This window comes from Nipponia nippon, unplaced genomic scaffold, assembly GCF_047370975.1.
Source record: "Nipponia nippon isolate SJK-2023a ecotype South Korea unplaced genomic scaffold, ASM4737097v1 scaffold_1, whole genome shotgun sequence".
In the NCBI taxonomy this organism is placed as follows: domain Eukaryota; kingdom Metazoa; phylum Chordata; class Aves; order Pelecaniformes; family Threskiornithidae; genus Nipponia; species Nipponia nippon.
In genome coordinates, this window is record NW_028262290.1 from 3,539,876 (window position 1) to 3,545,875 (window position 6,000).

Genomic DNA, 6,000 nt, shown 5'->3' on the forward strand with positions numbered 1-6,000 from the left:
GTTTTCTCATAGAAAAAGATCTGAATAGTCTGATGTATATTACCATATAAAAATGGATCGCTAAGTGCACTGGTATTTCTAGGTCCCAGCATTATCTCTAAAGAGAAAAAATTAACAGACAATATTTATCTTTTGCTGCACAGACTCTTTTTTGGACAACATTAAAAAGAAAAAAACAGATCTTGTTTTTCTTAGAAAAATTTAGAATTCAAGCTTGGGCAGACTGATATTTTCAGGGATCCTAAGGATAAAATTTGACCTTCAAAGGGACAAGGTAGAAGGATACCTCCATCAAAGATTATTAAAAAAAAAACAACAACAAAAACCACTCAGGCCTGTGGACAGTTTGATATTTCAATCTATTCCCAAAACTACCAGGCAGAATGTGTCCAAGCACCCATCTCCTCCCATTCTCTCCACTTTCTTCAAACAAGGAGCCAGTGGCTTCAACAACCCTCAGGGTAGAGGGGCTGCAAGTATCTTCTTGATTGCATAGACTGCACCAAGACTGAGATGTTCTCTGCATTTTAAACCTATGTGATACAACAGTGTAGAAAAGAGATTAAATCTTTACTTCCTTCCCATGTCTCACTGGGCAGACCCAGACACTGTCTTTAAGCTCCTGTCTCAGCTGGGGAAAGTCAAAGTTCACCTCTGAGTCCAAACAAGGACCATGCAAGAGAATCAGAAATTTCTGCTGAGTACAGAAGCACCGTTGGGCAGGGATGTGTTTGAAGCTCCAATCTTAAAGCAAATCGTAAGAGGGACAAGCCAAACATTATCATGTAATTTGAAAAGCATTCACAGACCCCCCACCCTGTTCTGCCATGGCAAATTAAGGTGTGAGAAATGGTTGTAAGAAAGCAGGAGAGGCTACGTCAGGAAGGATGAATGTACCCACAATGGGATTATACAGTATCAGACTAGCTCTGCATAGCAGAGGAAAAATCAAAGGTCTTTTTAGAAGTAAAAGTTCAGTAATAATCTGGGCTGTGTAATTAGTCAAAGATAATTAAACAGTCTTCAAATTTGCAAAAGACACCATGGAGAGAAAGAGAATAAACTGTTCTGTTTTCACCATAGGTAGAAAGCAATGCACACACTTTCCAGGAAGGAACTTTTATACCTGATTTTACACTAGAGAAACTTTATGATAGGAAGGACAGTGGGGCTTTGGAAGACATGGTCTATCCTCAGGAATGTAAAGGTAGCCCCTATTGTTGGGTGATTTCAAGAGTAGCAAGCACTGATAAATGTCTGTCAGAAAGACCTGTGTCTGGTTGACCCTGCAAGGGACCTACCAAACGACCCTCCTGATCTCTGCAAAGCTTTGTTTCATGGCTCTGCAGTCCTCTGACGCCTATCAAAACCAACCACATCTCTTCAGGTTTCACAATATCCTACAGCAAGTGAGAAAAGGCATTTCCTTCCCCTCCCTCTTGCTGTTGCACTACATATGGCTCCAGGACTGATCCCTCTGACAAGACTAAGACTGACACATTGGTCAGAAAGATTTTAACCATGAGATGGAGAAGCAGAAAGCAGTATTCAAAACTGTGTGTAGTGGAAACACCTACGTACAGGGATTTCCAGTGATGCTTTCAGCAGTTTAATATTGTATGAGGGAAACTTTACAATTTCAGAAATAGTCCTGAGCAATGTTTTCTTCCTGGGAGCCTGAGGGAGATTTCAGCAAGCCAACGGCATTGTCCAAGAGACACAGGTGTGAAGGCTTTCCTGCTTCAACACAATCCCACTTCAATTCAACCTGAATTTAAAATTGGTGGTGTTAGTTGAGGGAGTTCACTGAAGACATCTGTGCCCAAGGCCACGTAAACACTCAAAGCCACGTCTTTCTACACAGCAGGTGGAAATAATTAATTTTTTGGTGGAACGGTTTGAGACACCTCTATGACACTGTCCACTCCCACATCTCTCTATGCACCTCCGGATTGTTGAAAGATTTTGAGAGGATGACCATATGGTTGCACCTCAGCAGTCTTCTGAAATTGAAGAGCAAAGGAAAGCGACAGGTCCCAGTTCTTACTGTATTTATATGCTTAGTCCTGTCTCTGGATCTCCAAATTATTCAAAACATAAGACGATTGTTAGGATAAAAGGATTAAATCTTGAAGTGACCACTTATCCACTACATATTTCCCTTCCCCCTCTAAGAAGAAACTACTTAATCTAGTCACTGGCTAAATAAACGTGTGTGTACATCCAACTGGTTTATGTGAGCACGGGTCAAGAAATCCATGGACAGCTCAGGGAAAAAGAGAGAACAAGACTTTTTCACCACAAATACTCTTCTTTCCAAAAACACCCCTACCATTATTAATGAAATTCTATTAACCTGCCTTGGTCCCCCCTCTTCTACAGAAACTTCTGTAGTTATCTATCTATCTGTCTCCATCACATAGACAGGAAACTGATAAATTGCTCAGACTCATTTGTATATCACTTGAGGCAGATGAGATAGAGAAATCTTTTTAAAAGTATCTTGTGTCCCACAACAAAAGCTCATCAAATTTGTGAAGGGGAGATACACAAGAGCAGACTTGACTTCAGTGCCATGCCAGGTACTATGTACCCCCACATGTACCTCCCCCTATGTACCTTCCAGCCCACAGTACTGGGCCAGTGCAAACACACAGTAAAACCTAAGTGCTAGCCTGAAGGACTTGCCAGACAAGGACAGGAGAAGATGAAACCTGAGTCCACGCTAATTTCTCTGGGTGACAACATTCAGTGAATTCCCCAGGCTCACACAGAAACCTGTGGCAAAGCTGTCCCTCTATTCTATATTTCTTGCATTCATCCTCCTACTGCTAACCAACTGTTGTAGCAGCCAATGCTATTGATGGGCTGTAAGACATGGACCATGTGGGCCACAATTCTGGCCCTATGATTTTGCTGTTTGCAAAATGTTTTACCGTATGCTAGGGCTTTCCTATAGTCTACATTTTTTGGCTTTCTTTGCATGAAAATCAGAGCAAGGTGGAGACTGCTGCTTATCTACAAACCATCCTGACACAGGCATGAAATATGTCAATGGTAAGCTCCTGAACAATAGCCTCACACTGCAAACATACCCTTAGACAATGAGTCCAGTTAGTCCTTCAAATTTTGACAGAAGGTTCTTTGAATGAGACTGGATTCCCAGTTCTATTCCCACCTAGTCAAATGCAAAGTTGATAAAATTTCTAGTGGGTGAAGTAATGTACAGTTGTACAGCCAGAAGAGTATCTGTACCTGGAAGTACTCATAAGTTGGTACAGCCTTCTTAGGTATCCACCAGCACAGATTGTGTGGCTATTTGCAGCTATCATCAATGAATGGAAAAAATAGGATCTGCAGCACTCCCTCAAGGACCAGTTCATTTGCTTTCTCATTTTTTTTGGCTCAGCATTATGTATGAGCACTTAACGTGGTTTTGAAGGGTACAATTCCCTGAATGCACCAAACAAAGCAGCAGCCTCTGATTTTGAATTTCCCTGGAGCTGAGGAGAAAAAGGTTTTGTCAGAACTAATAACGGGTGAATCCCAAAATGGGTTGTGAAGAGAAATTGTCTAATCCTAGTCATTTCCCTTGACAGCCAGCTCCACTTTTACTGGGAGATTCTGCCTGGAAATATTTTATTCAATATCATTTTTTGTCTATATGGACCTATTTCAATACAGTTCCACTCTTGGAGACCCATCTGAAGAACTGCAGCTCCACGTGTCAACCATTAGATAGTCAAGTATTGAAATATTAATTTTGGCTTTCATGTATTCTCTATTTTTACTTTAATTTGAGGAAATCCCCAAATCAATCAGTTAGAAAGCACTTACCCGCAGTGGAAGCTGGAGGTTTTTAACAGAAAGGGCTTTAGTAACAAACAGTAAATCATTACAATAATAAAGAACTAAATAACAGCATCAAGGAACAAGTATGCAGTGAGATTCTTCTCAAAGCAGAGCACTTCTCATCATTTTGCAAGATACATTAGCATCTTTAATATAATGTTAGAAGCAGAGTTTATTTCTTTTAGGGAGCAGACCTAATTCATCAGAGAAAACATATGTCTTCCCATATGATTTAGCATCTGGGTCTCTGCAGTGTAACACACCATTGGAGTTAACAGTTAATGTCTTAGTTCCACCCTGCTAAGAGCTATTTCTTGTTACGCTGTCTTCCCATGGTGCCTTCTCTTTCCTGAAAGGTATGTACATCCACTGCTGTTCAAGAAGTACCTACACAGAGTCCTTCAGTTTTAAATGGAAGCTCTCTTCAGGCCAGAGAAAATAGCTCCTTAATTGAGTAGCTGGGACTGGGTAGCTGTTTCAGTAATTAAGTCTCAGACCACATGGTTGGCTGGACCTTTCCAAAACTGTGTTTATGCTGTAAAACAACTCATGTGAGGCAAAATCTTCCACATTTGAGCATTTTGCCTTCAGGCTAATGCCGTAATTATGTGAAAATCACACTGTATCCCTAAGGATGGGTCTTTGTATTCACAGAGAAAACAATTTTATTTATTTATTTATTTACTTCACTTGAATGAAAAATAAATGATTGTTCTTTATTTATAGTATATTCAGTAATATGCTTAAGACACATTGTTTGGATGAAGTATGTGTAAGGATACTTCCCTGTAAAATGTAAAGTAATACTTACATTACAAAAACTGAAATAGTCAGTTTTTGTGTGATATTTACTGAATTTTAGATGTGCTGAACGTGGTGATAATCTATTCTGTAGTTCCTTAAATATATGCATTAGATTTGTGCCTATTAAAAGTACATTAACTGTAGATGAGGTGCTTCAACAGTTAAATCCAGCTCCAACCTGAAGATTTGCAATTTAAAGAGGGGGTGACAATCACAGAGTTGAAGTAATTTCTTAATGTCATGAAAGACACTTGCATTTGTTTTGCCTTAATTCCCCTTTCTTTAAGACTAAGACCATTCCTTTACTTCACTGTAGACTGTAGAGGACGAATGTATTGATGGTGGCAAGGTCATTAAGCAGTCAAATCATGGGAAATAATGGGAAACAAATAATTATTGTGAAGTTATAAATATTTAGTAGAGATAAAGATAAACCAGGTAAATAATTGGTTTTGAAGTAGTTTCATCTTTTTAAACAGTCACATGGAATATTAAAAGCTGTTTTAGGAAATATTGTATTTTCATACATAAAACAAAAGAAACGTTAGGCTATGAGATTATAAGCACCATTTAAGTTCCTTAAGGAAGACAAGATTTTAGTTGTTCTTACCTCAGCCTCTCTCAAGCATAGTAGAAACAAGACCAAGGACACATGTCAGACTTTTTTTTCCCACGGAAAACCAGTTTTCTCTCTGCTTTATCTATGACATCTATTTTTTATCTATAGTTTTATTTATAAGACTTTTAACTGCATAATTTATTTTTTTAACTGTGCCTGTTTGTTGAGTACTTCATTTAACATTAAACAGTGATGTCTTGTATTCATGGACATCATACTATGAAACATTGTTTGAAAATACCTGAGAAGATATCTTGATTTCTCACATTAAAGGATACTTGATGTGAAAACATATTCATGGTCTTATAAAAAATAACCAAAGGAACACAGGAATTTGCTACAAGGTTACCTGCTCTTGTTAGTCCATTTATAGGAATCATGTAGCCTTTCCCCAACAAAAGCAAATTGCGATATGTTCATTTCACTCCTATGTCCAAGGTCAGCGCATTATTCCATCTGTTATAAAAACTAACAGTTTCTCCAGTGAATAGCCAGTTTCTGTTTGCATTAATGTTTGTTGTAAAAAGCCTTGGTGTAAGTCTTTTAGTATATCTGCTGTTGCTTGGATGGTTTCTGGGTTTTATGTAACTGCTGATACTTTCCAGAGGTAGCTGCAAGGCAAGGCACCTCAGGGCAGGTAGGAAGTTTTAAGCTCAGAAGGAAAAACACAAACCTGAAATTACATTCAGTTAACCAACTCTGCCTGTTAGGATTCAAGGCATGCT